The sequence below is a fragment of the Ceratotherium simum genome, chromosome X (assembly GCF_057802395.1).
Source record: "Ceratotherium simum simum isolate JZ-2026a chromosome X, ASM5780239v1, whole genome shotgun sequence".
Lineage (NCBI taxonomy): Eukaryota > Metazoa > Chordata > Mammalia > Perissodactyla > Rhinocerotidae > Ceratotherium > Ceratotherium simum.
The window spans coordinates 74598131-74621197 of record NC_141940.1 but is presented as its reverse complement, the minus strand read 5'-3'; the positions used below and the strand labels follow the sequence as shown (position 1 = coordinate 74621197).

The following is a 23067-nucleotide window of genomic DNA, read 5'->3' as shown; positions in this document are numbered from 1 at the left end:
TAACTCAGAGCACATCATATTGTAACTTATTTATATCATTACTCACCAAATTCATGCCATTATCTATATAAAAACTCACCCAATGGGTATAATTTATTTTATAAGCTCAATTTTTAATCATCTGTTGTAAAGTCAACAAAATTAGAATAATATGGTTTTACTGAACACCAAAATTTGGAATAAGGATGCTATCGATGATAGTTACATTCTGTATCTGTCTCAACTTTTATTATATTTCTTTATTTTGCTTTTGATGCACAGTATGGAGAAAATCCTAACTCATACAGATAAATATCTCTAAATGCCAACAAATTTTCATAGCTCATCTTTTTTTTGTTTGTTTGTTTTGTTTATTGCAGTAACATTGGTTTATAACATTGTATAAGTTTCAGGTGTACATCATTATACTTCTATTTCTGCATAGATTACATCATGTTCACCACCCAAATACTAATTACAACCCATCACCACACACATGTACCGAATTATCCCTTTCACCCTCCTCCCTCCCTCCTTCCCCTCTGGTAACCACCAATCCAATCTCTGTCCCTATGTGTTTGTTTATTGTTGTTATTATCTACTACTTAATGAAGGAAATCATACGGTATTTGACCTCCCTCTGACTTATTTCACTTTGCTTTATACCCTCAATGTCCATCCATGTTGTCACAAATGGCTGGATTTCATCGTTTCTTATGGCTGAGTAGTATTCCATTGTATATATATACCACATCTTCTTTATCCATTCGTCCCTTGATGGGCACTTAGGTTGCTTCCAAGTCTTGGCTATTGTGAATAACGCTGCAATGAACACAGGGGTGCATGTACCTTTGCAAATTGGTGTTTTCAAGTTCTTTGGATAAATACCCAACAGTGGAATAGCTGGATCATATGGTAGTTCTATCGTTGATTTTTTGAGGAATCTCCATACTGTTTTCCATAGTGGCTGCACCAGTTGCCACTCCCACCAGCAGTGTATGAGAGTTCCCTTCTCTCCACATCCTCTCCAACACATGTTGTTTCCTGTCTTGTTAATTATAGCCATTCTGACGGGCGTGAGGTGATATCTCATTGTAGTTTTGATTTGCATTTCCCTGATAGTTAGTGATTTTGAACATCTTTTCATGTGTCTGTTGGCCATCTGTATATCTTCTTTGGAGAAATGTCTGTTCAGGTCTTTTGCCCATTTTTTAATTGGGTTGTTAGTTTTTTTGTTGTTGAGATGCATGAGTTCTTTATATATTTTGGAGATTAAGCCCTTATCAGATGTATGGTTTGCCAATATCTTCTCCCAATTGTTAGGTTGTCTTTTTGTTTTGTTGATGGTTTCCTTTGCTGTGCAGAAGCTTTTTAGTTTGATGTAGTCCCATTTGTTTATTTTTTCTATTGTTTCTCTTGCCCGGTCAGACATGGTGTTTGAAAAGATGTTGCTAAGACCGATGTTGAAGAGCGTACTGCCTATGTTTTCTTCTAGATGTTTCACAGTTTCAGGTCTTACATTCAAGTCTTTAATCCATTTGGAGTTAATTTTTGTGTATGGTGTAAGGTAAGGGTCTACTTTCATTTTTTTGCATGTGGCTCTCCACTTTTCCCAACACCATTTGTTGAAGAGACTTTCTTTTCCCCATTGTATGTTCTTGGCTCCTTTGTCAAAGATTAGCTGTCCATAGACGTTTTGGTTTATTTCTGGGCTTTCGATTCTATTCCATTGATCTGTGTGTCTCATAGCTCATCTTGAAATCATAAATTATTATTAATTAACTGATCCTGAAGCCTAAAAGAAGAGCAATAGGAAACTCTTATTTTGAAGTTGAATCATTAATTATCTAACAAGTGCTGGTACTCCTTAACAAAAATATAAGAAAAACATCTAAAACTTACAAATAAGTGTGTAAATGATAATACAGTATATTAACATCTTCACTTGTTATTTTACAATTGATTCTTTAACATGACAAAAGCATATGTTGAACAGATGTGCACAGGCTCAATTTGATGCCAGGCAAGTCTTAGGCAATATGCCATAGTACTGTACTTGCTTTAAAATTTTATATGAGCAGAAATGCATAGCCCTGAATAAGAAGGAAGCTGTGTCCTTCCTAATCATAGACCTATCCAGAAGAATTTAAATTAATGCACAGAAATGGCAGGACAAGATTTATTTGGAGGTTTGAACAAACACTAGTTGACTTGCTAAAACAAGTTAATGAGTAGGTGGTCTTCAACATTATATAGTTGGTAGAAAACATAATCAGGCGTTTGTGTTGATAGTTTGTAATTTTTCTTATAGCTTTTAAAATAGCTAAAAATATTTTTTAAATGGTTTTTAAATTAACTATTGGCAGAACCCCTGAGGCACCTCTGTATCCTAGAGTTTTAGAGAATACAGTTTTAAAACCATTTAAAATCTAAATATTTATTATTATCCTTTGGCTAACTTATTTTTCTTATTTTTTTCTCCTCAAAATATTCAAATGCTTTTAGTCAGGGATTATTTTCCTTTACAAAAACTATGAGCCTTTTCTCCAATAGCTTATAGCAATGGTTTCTTTTGATTCTGTTTCATTTTTTTTAGACAGGTTTTGTAAACTTGCTCAGTACGGAGGTTAAACTTGCTAGTTTGTGGTACTGAATGTTGGGGATGGGTGGGTAGGTATTTTGTTGACAGTTCCTCAGCCCTTTGGTATGATGGCCATAAATCATGGCAGGTTGTACCTTTATAAATAATAATTTTGATTTCTCACCTGTGTTTCTTTAATAATCTTGGGTGAATGAGACCCCAATTAATGTAATTTTATATAGTTTGTCATTTTGAGGTTAAGAGTCATCATCAGTAAATTTAGTACATCTAACCTGTGTGTTTCATAAGCCAATTTGGGAATAAAAGACTATCTAATATTCTCTAGGTTAGTACTGACTCACAGAATTTGTTTAATCTCTCTGATAGTTATTTTTCATCTCTGACTGTGTCCTTTTCACTATGCTCTTCAAGTGGTCCTGTCACTTTCTTGTATGTCATGTGGTGTGACCAGAGCCATGAACTGAGCTAGACTACATTTATTTTACTTGTGATGCTATATGAGTTTTATGGAGAAAGAGAAGTTTGTGAAATTGCCCCCAAATTAAGCATAAACCATTTCCATACAACATGGTTTTATGACATTGAAGAAATTTTGCTAAAAATGCAAAATTTTTATTGAATATGCAGAATATGAAAACAAGCTTATACCATTTCTTGTTTAGAGAATGACTCTTACACAGGCCTCCAGTAAATAAGCATTCTTGCAGATTGATTCCTCTCATGTGATTTACAATTCCTGCCATAAGAGACACTGCTGGTTTTTTGTAACCAAGTCTAAATTCCTATTCTTGTTGAATCTATGTAATGACTGTATTTAGTTGAATTTTCGAGGTTTATCTTTTAATTCAAACCTTTTGTATAATTTTGAATGTATAAGTTTTTCCCAGTGGTATTTACATTTGATTGTAGCAGTGTAATACAAAAGTCAAAGTTAATGTGCTGGGATTTTAGAAATGTGGACAAATAGAGGCTCCCCCAAATATAGTTGAGACTTTCATTAAGCATTTGAAATCAAGCTGGTGACCCAAAGCGAGAATCCTTATAGCTACAGATAAATGAAAGGAAGTATGGTTTTGCTATTGATCCCTAATATTATTGATTGAGAAAAAAATAACTGGAGGCAGGAGGTCGGCCACATTCCTAAACAGTGATAAAAAGTGATCTGAAACTCACACCACTAAAGGTTTAAGAGTCTGAATGCCAGGAAGTACTCGTTAATGTCTCCTTCATGACCTATTTAGACAGTTCTGGCTTTTGAGTGACCCTACATTTTGCTTTCTTGAAGAGCTTGCTAAGTAAACCTTTTAAAACTTCTTGTGGTAAACCATGATTACATCCTATGGTTTTGACAATTAAAGGGTTCATTGGATTTTTATGCTGGCTGTTAGCTACAATAATCATTAGTTCAAACAAAGTATAAGAGGTCTGGCTATCTATCTCCCTTTTACTTGTGAATTGCAGTTAAGGGGCAACCTCCTGTTTGAGCTTGAATCTTGCTACTCTTAAGTTTTCTTAGTGATGAAATGGAGCAAAGCAGTGAGTGACCCACAAACCTTTAGAATGGTGCAGTAAAAAACGCATCTTAGAATTTTCTGGCCCAAACTTCTACCTCAGGGGTCAGCAAAGACTTTCTGTAAAGGACCAGATAGTAAATATTTTGGGCTTTGTGAGCCATAAGATCTCTTTCACAACTACTCAACTCTATTCCAGTACATAAGTAGCCATAGATGATACATAAATAAATGAGCATAGTTGTGTTGCGGTAAAACTGTATTTACAGAAACAGGCGGCAACATTTCTCCAAAGAGTGTATACAAAGGGCCAAAAAGCACATGAAAAGATGTTCAACATGATTAATCATTAAGGAAATTCAAATCAAAATCACTTTGTACCCCACTAGGATGGCTGTAATTTAACAAAAGTGGAAAACAATAAATGTTGGTAAGGATTTGGAGAAATTGGAGCCCTTGTATATTGCTGGTTGGAATGTAAAATGGTACAGCCACTATGGAAAACAGTTTAGTGGCTCCTCAGAAAGTTAAACATAGGATTATCATATGACCCAGCAATTCTACTCCTAGGTATATACCCCAAAGAACTGAAAACAGATATTCAAATTCTTATACAGAAATGTTCATAGAATTACTATTTACAAAAGCCAAAAGGTGGAAACAACCCACATGTCCATCAGTAGATGAATGGACAATTAAATAGTTGTATATCCATACAAAGGAATATTATTTGCCCATAAAAAAGAATCAATCTTTAAAACATTATGCCAAGTGAAAGAAGTCAGACACAAAAGATCACATGATATATGATTCCATTTATGTACAATATCCAGAAGAGACAAATTCATAAAGGCAGAAAGAAAATTAGTGGTTGCTAGGAGCTGTGGGGAGGCAGGAATGGGGAATGACTGCTTAATGGGTATGGGGTCTCCTTTGGGGTGATAAAAATGTTTTGGAACTAGATAGAAGTGATGGTTGCATAACATTGTGTATGTACTAAATGCCACTGAATTGTACACTTTAAAATGGTTAATTTTATGTTATATGAATTTCACCTCAATAAAAAATAAAAAACAGGTAGCAACCGTGATTGGCCATAGTTTGCTGACCCCTGTTCTACTTAATACACGAATACCTTCCATTTTCTATCTCTATGAATTCTCCTTTTCTCTGATGTCATTTTGGTTACTTGCAAATGTGTGGTTAAGTAGTAGAAAAGGCTTTTATGGCCATGGTGCAACTTGACTACTAAGAACCAACGAAGCATGTAACACCAAAATTTGCTCTGAGGACTTTGTCAGTCACTTTAGTATTTGTGATTTAAAGACAGAAACAAAACTTGTGGCTACTGGCCTTAATCAAAAATATTTATTAAGGTATCTCTATATGTATATGTATATGTGTGTGTGTGTATGTGTATAAATTTATTGCTCAAAAAGTCTATACCTGACCCTTAGCCCCTGTGACATTTATAATGAAAGACACAAACATTAATAGAGCATATACAGGTGAAATCCTGTATATGTATATAAATGCCATATGTATATAAATGCCATATGTATATAATATAACTAATATCTCCAAGAGTTCTTACATCTTTATCCTATAGAGCAGGAGTTGGCAAACTATGGCTCTCAGGCCATATTCAACCCACTGCCTATTTTTGTCAATAAATGTTTTGTTAATAGCAGCTTTATTGAGACACAATTCACATACTATACAGTTCACACATTTAAATTGTACAGTTCAATGATTTTTAGTATATTCACAGACTTGTGCAACCATTACCACAGTCAATTTTAGAACATTTTCATCACCCCAACAAGAAACCTCGAGCCCATTAGTAGTCACTCCCCATTCCCCACTAAAGCCTCCAGTCCCTGACAACTCCTATTCTATTTTCTATTTCTATGGGTGTGTCAATGATGGACATTTCTTATGAATGAAATCATACAATATCTGGTCCTTTGTGACTGATTTCTTTCACTTAGAATAGTGTTTACAAGGTTCACCCATTTTGTAGCATATATTAGTACTTAATTTCTTTCTATGACTGAAGAATAGTTCAGTGTATGAAAGTACCACATTTTATTTGTCCATTCATCAATTCATGAACATTTGAGTTGTTTCCATCTTTTCGCTGTTATTAATAATGCTTCTATGAAAATTCGTGTATAAGTTCTTGTGTAGACTTACATATTTATTTCTCTTATATATGTGTATGTGTATATATATATATATATATATATATACACACCTAGGAGTAGAATTATTGGATCATATGTTAACTCTGTGTTTAACCTTTTGAGGAACTGCCAGATTGTTTTCTAAGTAGCTGCACCATTTTACACTCCCACCAGCAGTTTATGAGGGTTCTAATTTCTCCACACCCTCACCAATTCTTATTATTATTATCTGTCTGTAAGTAAAGTTTTATTGGAACACCGCCACGCTCATTCATTTACATATTGTCTATGACTACTTTCACAGTAAAATGGCAAAGTTGAGTAGTTGTGAAAGATACTGTATGATTTGCAAAGCTCGAAATATTTACTATCTGGACCTTTACAGAAAAAAATTTGCCAGCTACTGCTATAAAGGTATTCTTATGAAGTTGGAGTTATTCATGTTTTGAATATCTTAGTTAAGTTTGATAATTAGAGGAATTCTCTAGTACATTCCTTTGTATGACTCCCTTAAGTGGTGTACAGGAACCTCTAGTTGCTTAAAACAAAGTATACCTGTATAACCAGTATCCAATATACCCAATTATATCTGGTAGACAGAAATCCAACAATTAAAAAAGAGAAGACAATTCATTGTCATAGTTTATTATTAAAAGCTTTGTGATAAATGGTAAAAATACCAGAAAATGTAAGTATAGTATTAAAATATCACATAACAGTAAACATGATATTCCAGAACATATAAAATATATATCTTGGGATGTCATAGAATGGGGAGGGAAAGGTTAGGTTTTTAAGGCAGGAATGGTGTGGGAAGAGAATTTGCAGGGAAAAGATATGTTGGACAAACTTTTTGAGGATAAGGCAGATGATAAATCTTGGAACAATCTTCAATGCTCACTTTGTTCCCAGAAGCAGCTACAGCCAAGCTTACTTTCCACTAAGGGAGCTGAATACAGACTGAAGTGGCTAGAACTGTAGAAAGCTGCTATCAAGATCTTTCCTTTTTTTATAAAAGAAAAATGGCTATAAATGAGAAGTGCCACCAAGATGGGGATAGGGGTGGCTGGGAGGAAGAGTTGAAAGGTGAATCAGTCACACAGAAAACTTGATTTCTTGGCCCCTGAACAGTTTTGTTTACTTTCAATTGTGCATAGATAAATAACATGAAATGTCCTAGAAAACATTAAACAGCCATTAAGGAGCCTTGGACTTAACGGAGGGGGAGGGGTTAAAGAGCCTTGCCCAGAAGTTATTTTGGTCTTCTGTGGCCACACTAATGCGTAGCTTAGCAACTGTATTCAACTAAGAGGCACACTAGTGCTGCGTTGTGTGATTATGAAGTGGTTCTTGTTTTAAACAGAGCCAATTTCATTGTAGAGGAGCTTTATTCCTGGAAGATTTGTTAATCAAGGTGTCCCAGTGATAGAGTTCTGTTTTAAATATATTGTAAGAAATCACAGGCCTCAGCTAGGGAGCAAGCAAATAAAGCATTTGATGCTGGGCTTATCTGTTGTGAATTAACAGGTGAAAAGATCTTTGAAGCCAACCCAGGACTGGGAGACTTGACAAAGCATCTAAAATATAACCTGACTGAACTCTCAAACTATTAGTGGAGCAAAACATCTATATACACACTCGAAATGAAAAGAGGTTTGAGTGTCTGATATGGGATATTTTCTCCTTCGCTTATTTGTACTGCAGAATTCCTTCTTGTGTAGAATGAATTGAGGCCACATCAACAAATTATTTTCTATGGATCATTCACCAAGTCTCGGAAATAGTCATATTCTTCAGAATCTGAGTCTTTCTTTGCTAGGTATGAAGTATAAATGTATCTGTAGACCAAGAAAGAATTATAGAATAAGGAATTAACATCAATATATGTCAGAAATAACTTCAGTTAAAATTAAACATAGTGGGGCTGGTGGAGAGTACACTACTGTCATTGGAGTTAAAAGTTTAAGCAAAGCAGTGAAATAGTTCTCATTGGATGAAGTAAGGATGGTTCCTTGAGGAGTTGAAAATTTTAGAACAGTCTGAATGACAGAAGAGATGTTTGGTGAGCCACAGAGAGGGATACAATCTGATCTTGTTTCTTAGCAGAACCGGAGTAGCAGCAGAATGACCAAATAAAAGGATTTATGAAATTAAGAGAGATACTGGGTGAAGAAATCATCTCAGATTTCTGGAGGCAAATTGTTCAAATGAATACTCTGGAGCAGCTCTCTCTATTTTCTCTCTACCCTCCTTCCTTAATACCTTACAGTATAGCATCCATCTACTGTCACTATTCTATTAAAACCAGTGTCAATGTAATTTCAGGCTAAGTTCACAAACCTATTGCCCTTTACTCAATCCTCTTTCTTCATGATCTCTTTGCCATATTTGGTGTACCTTCTCAAAACTAATTGTTGGTCTTGGTGATACTGTGCCTTTCTAGCTTTCCTTTTGCTTTTTAAAAAATATCCCTTCTGTTTCCCTCCTTGTCTTTTTTTCCTCCTTTTCTGTATTCATTCTCTTGTAAGACTATCTACTTTTTTTATTGAGGTAACATTGGTTTATAACATTATATAAATTTCAAGTGTACGTCATTATATTTCAACTTCTGTATAGACTACATTGTGTTCACAACCAAAAGTCTAGTTTCCATCCATCACTGTACAAATGTGCCCCTTTACCCCTTTTGACCCCCACCCCCACCCTCTTTCCCCTCTAGTAACCACCAATCTGTTCTCTGTATCTATCTGTTTATTTGTTTATCTTCCACATATGAGTGAAATCATATGAGTGAAATCATATGGTATTTGTCTGGTATTTGTCTTTCTTTGTCTGACTTATTTCGCTTAGCAAAATACCCTCAAGGTCCATCCACGTTGTCGCAGATGGCAAGATTTCATCTTTTATTATGCTGAGTAGTATTCCATTTTGTGTGTATATATATATACATACCACATATTCTTTATCCATTCATCTGTTGATGGGCACTTAGGTTGTTTCCAAGAAGACCATCTACTTTTCAAGTTGCAGTTATATAGTCTGTTGGCATAGCTTCAGAAAGTAGGTGATCTATTAATATAATTTAGCATCCCAAGTGGCTGATGGCAAATCTTTCCTAAATAAAGTGGGGGAAATTGAGGCAGAGAAGTGCTTTGTAATTTGATAAGTATTAAAACAATGTATTAATGTTGGATCTAACTTGAACATAAGGTTTCTAACTCCCAGGCCTGTTTTAGAGCCCTTTAGAAGATGTTTTTCCAGGTTTATTCTATCAGCACATCTTAAGCATCCTGAGCACTTTTTGCTTATCAGTACAGTGGCTGCTTAACTAAATTATCCAATCCTTAACAACCCTTAATAGCTCTTATTTGTGAGTATTTACACAAGTTTGGTGAGTAAAAAATAGATATATAAAGGAAACCTAGTAAATCAATAGGACCTGTGCCATAAGGAGGCATTTTAAGTCCTCTTTTGCCAAGATCTGTATGTGTGTGTGTGTGAGAGAGAGAGAGAGAGAGTTCAGATCTTACTTTTGCCCATTAAGTTGCTTAGCTAAGTGGTTTATTTAATCCTAGTTCAGTTGATAGCGCATTAATCAAGAAGGAATATCCAGTGCATGACCAACTCAATGACTGAAATATCCTGCGGCCAGGAGTCCCTTAATATATGTAGCATATCTTATATATTTAGTAAGACTATTTGGGCCTGAAAGTATAGGAGAACAAAGGATGAATTACCTGACAACCAACTTTTGTTGTTGTTCTCAACTTTGTGTGATATTACAGAGTAATATGTTTAACATGAACCAGTGTCTCCCTGTCTTCTTGGGGTAAGCGGAGCAAAGCTTCTAGATGATCTGCTCCACACTATAATATTTAAATATACCACTGGTGCCAGCTGTTTACGTATAGTCCAGGGTGCCTCATAGAATTTCTTAGATGAATTGTAAATTTTGGCAGCCAATAATTTTCTTGTTACTTATTTTTGGTTTACTTGGCAAATGCTCTAAATCTGTGTAATCTTTTCATCCATACACCCCCAAAACAGACAACTGAAGTAGTATGATAAGTGAAATACAGTGCTTTGATTTTGATTTGAATAAAATATTGAGCTTTAAAGGGCATATATGCTTATACTTAATTTATGACAGGGAAGGTGTACCTCCTTTAAGCTTTTTTACTTTTTATTATAGAAAATTCAAACATATACACAGACAGACTAGTACAATGGACTTCCCATGTGTGTATATGTCACCCAGCTTCAACAACTATCAAACCATGGTCATTTTTTAAGTAAAATTTGAATTTACAAATTTGGAAAATTAATTATGGATTCTTTATTTATATCTAAGAACTTGATAGGATTCAGGGATAATTTGGGAAGTTCTGGGGATAAGAATAATAACAAAAATCAGTATTTATATATTGATGCCAAGCTCTTTTTAAGTGCTTTACTTGTATTAAATGCTTAATTCTCACAAAACTCCATTTTATGGGAACTATATTATTACAATTTTACAGGTAAAAATCGTCTGAGGCATAGAATGGTAAAGTAATGTGTCTAAGGTACCCAGCTTGTAAGTGAAAGAATTGGGATTTGATTCAAGGAAACCTGGCTCCAAAAATCTATGTTTTTTTTTTTTCCCAAGTAAAATATTTTTTCAAATGAGACGATTGTAGAAATTTAAATACTGGCTAGACATTTGATTAGCAATTGTTAATTTTTTAAAAATTGTTTTATTGAGGTTATATTGGCTTATAACATTGCGTAAATTTCAGGTGTACATTATTAAATTTCAGTTTCTGTATAGTCTGCATTGTGTTCATCAGCAATAGTCTATTTTTTGTTTGTCACCATACCTATGTGCCACTTTATCCCTTTTGCCCTCCCACAACCCCCTTCCCTTCTGGTAACCACCAATCTGTTCTCCTTATCTATGTGTTTATCTTCTGCATATGAGTGAAATCATACAGTATTTGTCTTTCTCTGTCTGACTTCTTTCACTTAGCAGCATACCCTCAACGTCCATCCATGTTGTCACAAATGGCAGAGTAGTATTCCATTATATATATGCCACATCTTCTTTATCCATTCATCCACTGATGGGCCCTTGGGTTGCTTCCACGTCTTGGCTATTGTGAATAATGCTGTGATGAACATAGGGGTGCATATATCTTTTTGAATTATTGATTTCATGTTCTTTGGATAAATGCCCAGTAGTGGGATAGCTGGATCATATGGTATTTCTATTTTTAGTTTTTTGAGAAATCTCCATACTGTTTTCCATAGTCGCTGCACCCATTTGCATTCCCACTAGCAGTATATGAGGGCTCCCTTTTCTCCTCATCCTCTCCAACACATGTTATTTCTTGTCTTGTTATAGCCGTTCTGACGGATGTGAGGTGATATCTCATTGTAGTTTTGATTTGCAATTCCCTAATAATTAGTGATGTTGAACATGTTTCATGTGCCTCTTGGCCATCTGTATATCTTCTCTGGAAAAATGTCTATTCATGTCCTCTGCCCATTTTTTGATTGGATTGTTCACTTTTTTTGTTGTTGAGTTGTATGAGTTCTTTATATACAAAAATCTACGTTTTTAGCCACCACAAAAGGGATAAGATGGAGAAAATTAATGTGATATCCAATTGGAAGTCAATCAGAAATGAAAGCTATATTGTATGAAATTATAATGTATGCCAATAGGGAAATTCTAATTTTATAAAAATTTGATTAACTCAACTTTTCAGGGCTACATATGGTTCACAAAGTACAGGCATACCTATAGATTGAAAGTGAACCCAATTAAGATGGCAGAAACCCTCTAAGTTTTATTTTGTAGTCTGCATTCTATCATACCATATCATCTTTATCAATTAAGATCACTTTGGCTAACAGAAAACTCAACTCCAAGTGGCTTTAACAAAACAAAATATCTTTACATATATCTTGGTAAGGGGCTCACTATTTGCACCTATCTTTCCTATTTTTTTCACTCAACAATTTTTATTGAATACTTTTCACTCAGAAATACTTCAGTTGAAATCTGAAAGATGAATAGGAATTAACTAGGCAAAGAAAGGAATGACTAGGAGAGATTCTGGACAGAAGAAATACCCTGTGCCAAGACTCAGTAGCGTAAAAAAGCATGGTATATTCAAGTGACCAAAAGAATACTGGTGTGGCAAGCACAGAGAACAAAGGGAAGATTGGTTTAAGAAAGAAAACTTAGGGGGCCGGCCCGGTGGCAGAAACGGTTAAGTGCGAGCGCTCCGCTGCAGTGACCCGGGGTTTGCAGGTTCGGATCTCGGGCGCGCACCGACACACCGCTTGTCAAGCCATACTGTGGTGGCGTCCCATATAAAGTGGAGGAAGATGGGCACGGATGTTAGCTCAGGGCCAGTCTTCCTCAGCAAAAAGAGGAGGATTGGCAGATGTTAGCTCAGGGCCGATCTTCCTCACAAAAAAAAAAAAAAGAAAGAAAACTTAGATTTAAGATGCAGGCAGAGGTCAGACTCTGCAGGGCATTGTAGGCCACAGTGAGGGTATTAGCTTTTAGCCTAATAGTGTCGGGAAGCTATTGAAGGACTTTAAGAGGGGGATACTGTGATAAGCTTCACATTAAAAATTTTTTTTAACTTTTTTTTGGAAATAATTTAGACTCACAAGAAGTTTCAAAAGTAATACAGGGGGCTGGCCCTGTGGCTTGGTGGTTAAGTGCGCGCGCTGCGATGCTGGTGGCCCGGGTTCGGATCCCGGGTGCGCATTGAGGCACCACTTCTCCGTCCATCCTGAGGCCGAGTCCCACATACAGCAACTAGAAGGATGTGCAGCTATGACATACAACTATCTACTGGGGCTTTGGGGGGAAAAAATAAAATAAATAAAATCTTTAAAAAAAAAAAAAAAAAGTAATACAGGGAGTTCCAGTGTGCCCTTTACCCGTATTCTCCCAGTGATAACATCTTACATAACCACAGTACAATTATCAAAACCAGGAAACTGACATTGATACAATACTAATAACTAAACTACAGACCTTTTTTATATTTCACCAGTTAGCTATAAGTGTTTAAAATTTCCCTCTGGCTGCAGTGTAGAGAATGCTTTGGAGGACTAGAGTGGATGTGGGGAGACCAGTGAGGAGGCTGTTGCAGTCAATGAGGTGAGGTGATGGAGGCTCAGACTAGAGTATTGGCAGTGGAGATGCTGAAAATTGGATTCAGTAGATATTTAGGAGGTAAAATAAACAAGACTAGGTGATTCATTTAATGGGATGTTGAGAGAAGAAAAGTTAACGATGACTTCTAGGTTTTTGGCTTGGAGAACTGGGTAGAAGGTGGTGCTATCCACTGAGATACGGACTAGGTTTGTGGGAGGAAGATAAGCTCACCTTTGGATAGACAGGTACAACTGTTGAGTAGACAGTTGAATGTGAAACTCTGAAGCTCATAAAAGGGGCTACTTAGTATTCTATAGAATGGATGTACCATGACATATTTAATAACCTGTTCCTGTTAGACATCAGAATTGTTTTCAAGTTTTTCCTCTTACAAACAGTGGTGCAGTAAACGTAATTGTAGCTAAATCTTTAACATCCTTAATGATTTCCTCAGGATAAATTCCCAGAAGTGCTATTTCTGGGCCAAAGAACATATATATTTTATTTTTAATACTATTCTCTAAATCATTAAAAACATAACCTGATACCTCATTAGCAGTTTTTAAGCTAGAATACTTGGTGTGGAAGGTCTTGAGACTTTCTGGTAGACTGTAACGTTGTTGTTAAGCACCAAGAGACATCATAACCAATCAAAGTTTGTGGTGCTGTCTGTGGAATCAGTGGGTTCGCAGGCATGAGAAGAAAGTTCAATATTCTAAGAGAGGCTAGAGGCTGGTCTATAATGGAAAGGAACTGAGAAAATTACGAAAAGGAAAAGCAGTGTCTGAAGTTCTATCAGCCACTGATATAGTATGTTGTGATAATAACCATCTTAATCCATTCCTCACTACATATTTTTTATTTAAAAAATTAGAGAATTTTTGAGGCCAGCCTGGTGGCGTAGTGGTTAAGTTCGCATGCTCCACTTGGGCGGCCCAGGGTTCGTAGCTTTGGATCCTGGGTGCGGACCTACACACCGCTTATCAGGCCATGCTATGGCAGACGTCCCACATATAAAACAGATGTTAGCTCAGGGCCAATCTTCCTCAGGAAAAAGAGGAGGATTGGCAACAGAGGTTAGCTCAGGGCTAATCTTCCTCACCAAAAAACAAAAAAAAAAAAGAGAATTTATCTACTTTTTAGGAAAGTAAATTTTGTTTCTATAGAATTCATTCTATATCAAACTTTTGCTGTTCCTTGAAGCAAAGTGTATTTGAGAAGTTACTCTTAAAGAGACTCATAAAGTCTCATATTTTTCATGACCTCTGCACATTTACAAACCAGAACCATGTTGCACCTGAAAGTATTGTGGAGACTCTTTTTAATACTTAAAAGGTCATGCCCAGTTCCAAATTAGATCCAGAGAGTGCTTTGTTCAGCCACATTTATGAAATGTCCCTTGTTAGCCAGAGCAGAGCCTGACATCTAAGTAGAATGAAGACTATTTCCTGTGTGCAGTACATTCTTTGAAAGAGATAACTGCAGTGCAATGGAAAGAGCATTAAAACAATACTTTAAAAATTTAGGTAAAAGTTTGCATTATACCCTCAATGTCCATCCATGTTGTCACAAATGGCTGGATTTCGTCGTTTCTTATGGCTGAGTAGTATTCCATTGTGTATATATACCACAGCTTCTTTATCCATTCGTCCCTTGATGGGCACTTAGGTTGCTTCCAAGTCTTGGCTATTGTGAATAAGGCTGCAATGAACACAGGGGTTGCCAGAGGGGAGGGGGGGAGGGAGGAGGGTGAAAGGGATAATTCAGTGCATGTGTGTGGTGATGGGTTGTAATTAGTATTTTGGTGGTGAACATGATGTGGTCCATGCAGAAATAGAAGTACAATGATGTACACCTGAAATTTTTACAATGTTATAAGCCAATGTTACTGCAATAAACAAAAAATTAAAAAAATAAATAAATAAAAAAAAATAAAAAAAATAATTAAAAAAAAAAGAACATTAAAAAAAAAATTTAGGTAAAAGTATAAGAAAATGTATTTATGATCTTGGGGTAGGGAAATTGTTCAGATAAATCAATGATCAACCATAACATAAAAGTTGATAAATTCGAGACAGTAAAATTTGAAATTTCTGTTCATCAAAAGACACCATTAATATGTGAAAAGACAACCTACAAACTGGGAGAACACATTTGTAACACATGTAACAGACAAAGGATTGTTACCTAGGATATATAAAGAATTTCTCAAAATCAGTTTTAAAAAAAAAGACACCCGTTAGGAAAATGCTTTGACTAGGCAGTTCACAGAATGATCAATAAACGTGAAAAGCCTCATTCTCACTCGTAACAAGAAAATGCAAGTTAACACCACCAAGTTAATATTTCACACCCATCGAATTTGCAAAAGTTACCAAGTCTCACAGTTCCAATTTTTGGCCAGAATGTAGAACATTGAGCCATTTTCTACACTGCTTGTGGGAGTGTAACTAGGTACAACCACTTTGGAGAACAATATGGCAATATCTATTAAAGTTGACGATGTATATAACCTATGACCCAGCACTTTAATACTTCTAGGTGAATTCCCAGAGAGATTCGCTCATGATAAATTAGGAGACATGCACCTGAATATAGTTTTAAAGGCACATCATTTAGAATAACAAGAAATTTGAAACAACTTAAATCTCCATGAGCAGGGGAATGCATAAATAAATTATAGTATATTTATACAGTGGAATAATATACAGTAAGGGAAAATGAATGAACTAGAGCTACGTGAATCAGTATAGAGGAGTATCACGAACAGTGCTGAACAAAAAAAGCAAGTTGCAGAATAATAATACATAATGGAACAGTTTATATAAAGTTTAAAAATATCCCAAACAATTCTATATATTTCTTAGAAATATTTATTTTACTTAGAAGTGTATATAGAGAGGCATGGAAATGATAAACATGAAATTCAAGATGGTATTGAACTGTTGGGCAAAGAAGGGCAAGGTGATCAGGAATGAGGTACATAATATAAATTCAACTGTATTGGCAATGTTTTATTTCTTAAGTTGAGTAATAGGGACATCAGTATTCATTGTATGATTCTTTGTGCCTTTTTATAAATTTTAAGCATTAAAAAATGTTTTTTAAAGAGTATTAGATTACATTTAGAGTCAGGAGCAAACGCTAGCTTGCCACTAACCAACTGTATGACCTTAGGCAAGTCACTTCCCAGAGAGAATTGGAACAACTTTTATGACTGCAAAAGTTGGGCCTATTTAAACTCATTTTCAGACTATAACAAGCACTTGCCAATGACTATCTGGCAATATCTGTGCTGTTTTTCTCAGTTTCACCTAAGTTCATTAAAATAAAAAGAAAATTATGGATAAAGGCTCAAAATACTAAAACAAAACCATTGCAATGTCAGAAACCTTGCCTTTGGTCTAACACATACCTGACCACATTGTGTTTAAACTGTTTTGAGTTCTTCTATCCCTGGCTACATGATATCTTGTAGACAGGTGCTAGGCCTACAGATTGAAGGTTCTACGTGATTGAGAACCAGTCACCTGTATTTAAAGGCCTGAAGCAAGCAAACTTAAGTGATCAAAGAAAAGCTTCAGTAGTTGCTGTTTTTTCTTTTAGTATGTTAAGATTTTTGTGGATGGCTTTAATAATTATGTATAGCTGATACAGATACTAAGATTTCAGGGATGCATCCATACCAACCCTTCTGTGAACACTCTCTGTATTAAAATGCATTTTGTCTTTTTAGCATTTGAAAAAGATGATTCAAAGTATGATTTTTTTCAAAACTTGTTTTAGAAAAATGGTTCACATTACCATGCAAGATACCTAACATCACTGAATTCTATTGTTCTTAATCATCATTATCCTAACTTATATTTGAGAAAGGATGTGCTTTATGTTCTCATATTTCTTTGATATAAAGTAGATAAGATTTCCAATTATTTCTTTTGAAATATACAACTCAAAGGATCATAGAAATCGGAGTTGGAAACATAAAGTTATTTAGCCTGGGAGTCAAGATGGCGGCGTAGGCAGACTCTGAACTCACCTCCTCCCGTGGACACAGCCAATTTACAACTACTCGTGGAAAAATTACCCCTGAGACAGAACTGAAAACTGGATAAGAGGAACTCCTGCAACAACGGACAATCCTAACTGGGGTAGAAGAGGCAGAGACTCCCTTCCGGAGAGGAAAAACGCCACCTTCACAAGCCGCCAGCTTCACGGCCGCCGGGAGCAGCTCACAGGTACGCAGCCTCCCTGGAGGCGCGGGGCCCTGAGCCGAGGCGCCCGCTGTGGGCATTTTGTGGACCCAGCACAATTGAGACCAGCAGCATAATATCTGACTGTGCCTGCTACTAAAGCATTGGGTAGCAGCCCCAGAAAACCCGGTTCACAAAGAAACTAAAACTGGCTCTTAAAGGGCCCGCGCACTAACTCACCCTTTCCAGAAAGCATCCTAAAATCACCAGAAAGAAAGGTGCACAGTGCTTCGGCGACAAGAGACTCACCTAATAGGCCCTGAGTGCATCTCGGTGAGGGGTGAGACCTCTCCAGGGACTGGGACATTGGCGGCGGCCATTGTTGTGGCCTGGTGTGAGCGTGCTGACACAGACGCCATTGGAGTTCTCCCTGAGACCTGCTAGCCCAGGGTCTGCTCCACCCGCTAGAGCACCGATTTAATCCAGCTCAGCCAGGGCAGGCAGCCCACCCTAGAGACTGGCCCCACCCAACAACAAGCCCTCAGGCAATGTGTGGGCCTGCATAGATTGGTGACTGGATTCTCTGCAGCCTGGCAACTGAGCTGACTTGAGCGGGGCAGGGTGTGCACAAGGAGCGGGTGGAGAGTGTGGGGTGGTGGCAGAGTGTGTGGGGCTCCCGCCGTGGAGAGACTGGGTCCACTTGGGGAGGTCGGGCGCTCACAGGGGGCAGGACTGGGTTGACTGTGGGTGTGGACCTGTGGGCGGCAGGGCTTCTCAGCCACAGAAGACTTGTACTTCTCAAAGACCCACATAGGAGGTTTGCCCCACCTTCCAAAACCTGAAACAATTGGGTGCTCCTGTGCCTGAGGCCAGCCCCACCCAGCTGCAATCCTCAGAGAGCTGACAAGAGACCTAATAGGCTAGAGGCTTACAGCAATTGTAAGGCCCTGAGCCTAACAACCTGCCAGGGTGGGGGCCTACTCACTTAAAAGAAATACTGCAACACAAATGTGGTATTAGAACTTGCAGCCAACTGTGCTGGGGCTCCCCACAGCTGATAAAGAGACTGAAGGGCCCACAACAACTACAAGCAGCTGAGCATTACAACAGCTGGCCAGGAGCATAACTCAGCCTCCCTGGGCGCCTACAGGGAGAGCAAACAGGCCACAGCAGAAGGATACACGTAGCCCACATAGGGGTCACCCCTGGAACATTGAGAACTGAGGGAAGCACACTGGAAGCCTCCTAAGCCATCACTTACATAAGGTCACCTATCCAAGAGCAGGAGCCGTCGCTGACCTACCTAATACGTAGACACAAGCACAGGGAAAGAGGCAAAATGAAGAGGCAAAAGAATACATTCCAAGTAAGGGAACAGGACAAAACCCCAGAAAAGGAACTTAGTGAAACAGAAATGAGCAACCTACCCGACAGAGAGTTCAAACTAAGAGTGTTAAGGATGCTCACTGATCTGGGGAGAAGAATAGATGGACTCAGTGAGAATGTCAACAAAGAAATGGAAGATATAAAAAAGAACCAATCAGAAATGAAGAATACAATACTGGAAATGAAAAACTCATTAGAGGGACTCAAAAGCAGAGTAGAGGATACAGAAGAACGGATCTGTGAGCTGGAAGAAAGACTAGAAGAAATTACCCAAGGTGAACAGGTAAAAGAGAAAAGAATTAAAAAGAGTGAGGACAGTCTAAGGGACCTCTGGGACAACATCAAGCGCACTAACATCCGTGTTATAGGTGTCCCGGAAGGAGAAGAGCGAGACAAGGGGGCAGAGAATCTATTTCAAGAAATAATAGATGAAAACTTCCCTAACCTAAGGAAGGAAACAGACATCCAGGTACAGGAGGCACAGAGAGCCCCAAACAAGATAAACCCAAAGAGGCCCACACCAAGACACATCATAATCAAAATGTCCAGAATTAAAGATAAAGAGAGAATCCTAAAAGCCGCATAAGAGAATGTCAAGTTACATACAAAGGAAACCCCATAAGGCTATCAGCTGACTTCTCAGCAGAAACCTTACAGGCTAGAAGAGAATGGCATGATATATTTAAAGTGCTAAAAGGAAAAACTTACAGCCAAGAATACTCTACCCAGCAAGGTTATCATTCAAAATGGAAGGAGAGATCAAAATTTTCCCAGATAAGCAAAAATTAAAGGAGTTTGTCACCAAGAAACCAGTGTTACAAGAAATGTTAAAGGGACTGATTTAAGGGGAAAAGAGAAGACCACAAATAGGAAAAATTATCTATTTCCACGATTAGAACGTAATGGATACAAATGCACAAAAAAGAGGTTGGATATGATATCAAAAACATAAAAGGAGGGAGGAGGGTAGTTAAAGAGTACAGCTTTCAGACAGAGGTCAAACTAAAGTGACCATCAATTCCGTATAGAAGAAGTAAGGAACAGAGAAGGACTACTAAAACACTGAGAAAAAAAAAAAAAAAGTTAAAAAATGGCAGTAAGTACATACTTATCAATAGCTACTTTAAACGTCAATGGACTAAATGCTCCAATTAAAAGGCATAGGGTGGCTGACTGGATAAAAACAAGACCCATATATATGCTGCATACAAGAGACACACTTCAGACCTAAAGACACTCACAAACTGAAAGTGAAGGGATGGAAAAAGATACTCCACGCAAATGGCAATGAAAAGAAAGCTGGGGTAGCAGTACTCATATCAGACAAAATAGACTTTAAAACAAAAATTGTAAAACGAGACAAAGAAGGGCATTACATAATGATCAAGGGAACAATCCAACAAGAGGATATAACAATTGTAAATATCTACGCACCCAATGTAGGTGCACCTAAATATATAAAGCAATTATTAACAGACATAAAAACAGAAATAGACAGTAACACAATAATAGTAGGGGACTTTAACACTCCACTTACACCAACGGATAGATCATCCAAACAGAAGATCAATAAGGAAACATTGGCCTTAAACGACACACTAGAACAGATGGACCTAGTAGATATATACAGAGCATTCCATCCAAAAACCGAAGAATACACGTTCTTTTCAAATGCACATGGAGCGTTCTCCAGGATTGATCACATATTAGGCCACAAAACAAGTCTCCATAAATTTAAGAAGATTGAAATAATACCAAGCATCTTTTCTGACCACAAAGGTATGAAACTAGAAATCAACTATAGGAAGAAAATCAGAAAAGCCACAAATACATGGAGATTAAACAAAATGCTACTGAACAACGACTGGGTTAATGAAGAAATCAAAGAAGAATTCAAAAATACCTGGAGACAAATGAAAATGAAAATACGACATGCCAGAATTTATGGGATACAGCAAAAGCGGTTCTAAGAGGGAAGTTTATAGCAATACAGGCCTATCTCAACAAACAAGAAAAATCTCAAATAAACAATCTAACAATGCACCTAAAGGAACTGGAAAAAGAAGAACAAACAAAGCCCAAAATCAGTAGAAGAAGGGAAATAATAAAAATCAGAGCAGAAATAAATGAAATAGAGACCAAAAAAACAATAGAAAAAATTAATAAAACCAAGAGCTGGTTCTTTGAAAAGATCAACAAAATAGACAAACCTTTAGCTAGACTCACCAAGAAAAAGAGAGAAGGCACAAATAAGTAAAATCAGAAATGAAAGAGGAGAGGTTACAACAGACACCTCAGAAATACAAAAGATTATAAGAGAATACTATGAAAAACTATATGCCAACCAATTCGACAATCTGGAAGAAATGGATAAATTCTTAGAATCATACAACCTTCCAAAACTGGATCAAGAAGAAGTAGAGAATTTGAATAGACCAATCACCAGTAAGGAGATCGAAACAGTAATCAAAAACCTCCCCAAAAATAAAGTCCAGGACCAGGCGGCTTCCCTGGTGAATTCTACCAAACATTCAAAGAAGAGTTAATACCTATCCTTCTCAAACTCTTCCAAACAATTGAGGAGGGAAGCTCCCTAACTCATTCTACAGCTGACATTACCCTGATACCAAAACCAGACAAGGACAACACAAAAAAGAAAATTACAGGCCAATATCACTGATGAACATCGATGCGAAAATCCTCAACAAAATACTAGCAAATCGCATACAACAATACGTTAAAAAGATTATACACCATGATCAAGTGGGATTTATTCCAGGTATGCAGGGATGGTTTAACATTCGCAAATCAATCAACGTAATACACCACATTAATAAAATGAAGAACAAAAATCACATGATCATCTCAATAGATGCAGAGAAAGCATTTGACAAGATCCAGCATCCATTTATGATAAAAACTCTGAATAAAATGGGTATAGAAGGAAAGTACCTCAACATAATAAAGACCATATATGAGAAACCCACAGCTAATATCATCCTCAATGGTGAAAAACTGAAAGCTATCCCTCTAAGAACAGGAACCAGACAAGGATGCCCACTCTCACCACTCCTATTTAACATAGTATTGGAAGTCCTGCCAGAGCAATCAGGCAAGAGAAAGAAATAAAAGGGATCCAAATTGGAAAGGAAGAAGTGAAACTGTCACTATTTGCAGATGACATGATTTTATATATAGAAAACCCTAAAGAATCCACCAGAAAACTTTTAGAAGTAATAAACGAATATGGTAAAGTTGCAGGATACAAAATCAACATACAAAAATCAGTTGCATTTCTGTACACTAACAACGAAGTAGCAGAAAGAGAAATTAAGAATACCATCCCATTTACAATTGCAACAAAAAGAATAAAATACCTAGGAATAAACTTAACCAAAGAGGTGAAAGATCTGTACACCGAAAACTATAAAACATTTCTGAAAGAAATTGAAGAAGACACAAAGAAATGGAAAGATATTCCGTGCTCTTGGATTGGAAGAATTAACATGGTTAAGATGTCCATACTTCCTAAAGCCATCTATAGATTCAATGCAATCCCTCTCAAAGTTCCAACAACATTTTTCACAGAAATAGAACAAAGAATCCTAAAATTTATATGGAACAACAAAAGACCCGAATAGCTAAAGGAATCCTGAGAAAAAAGAACAAAGCTGGAGGTATCACACTCCCTGATTTCAAAATATACTACAAAGCTATAGTAACCAAAACAGCATGGTACTGGCACAAAAACAGACACACAGATCAATGGAATAGAATCGAAAGCCCAGAAATAAACCCACACATCTATGGACAGCTAATCTTTGACAAAGGAGCCAAGAACATACAATGGGGAAAAGAAAGTCTCTTCAACAAATGGTGTTGGGAAAACTGGATAGCCATATGCAAAAATGAAAGTAGACTCTTACCTTACACCATACACAAAAATTAACTCGAAAAGGATTAAAGACTTGTATGTAAGACCTGAAACTGTGAAAGTTCTAGAAGAAAACATAGGCAGTACGGCTCTTCGACATCAGTCTTAGCAACA

General features: G+C 36.9%; 1 protein-coding gene and 1 long non-coding RNA gene across 7 annotated transcripts in view; one reads left to right on the top strand and one right to left on the bottom strand.

The window, feature by feature from the left end:
- EDA (ectodysplasin A) overlaps positions 1–23067 on the top strand; it is a 362062-nt gene that overhangs the window by 135869 nt on the left and 203126 nt on the right. The gene's annotated exons all lie outside the window — the stretch shown is intronic.
- LOC147911893 (uncharacterized) lies at positions 1376–18032 on the bottom strand. 2 transcript variants are annotated; one of them, XR_015550457.1, is made up of 3 exons: positions 17943–18032; positions 9231–9393; positions 1376–1774 (listed from the first exon to the last, which is right to left on the bottom strand). It is a non-coding gene; the product is annotated as an uncharacterized LOC147911893 (long non-coding RNA). The 2 variants fall into 2 exon arrangements; XR_015550458.1 differs by lacking the exon at positions 1376–1774 and adding an exon at positions 6489–8116.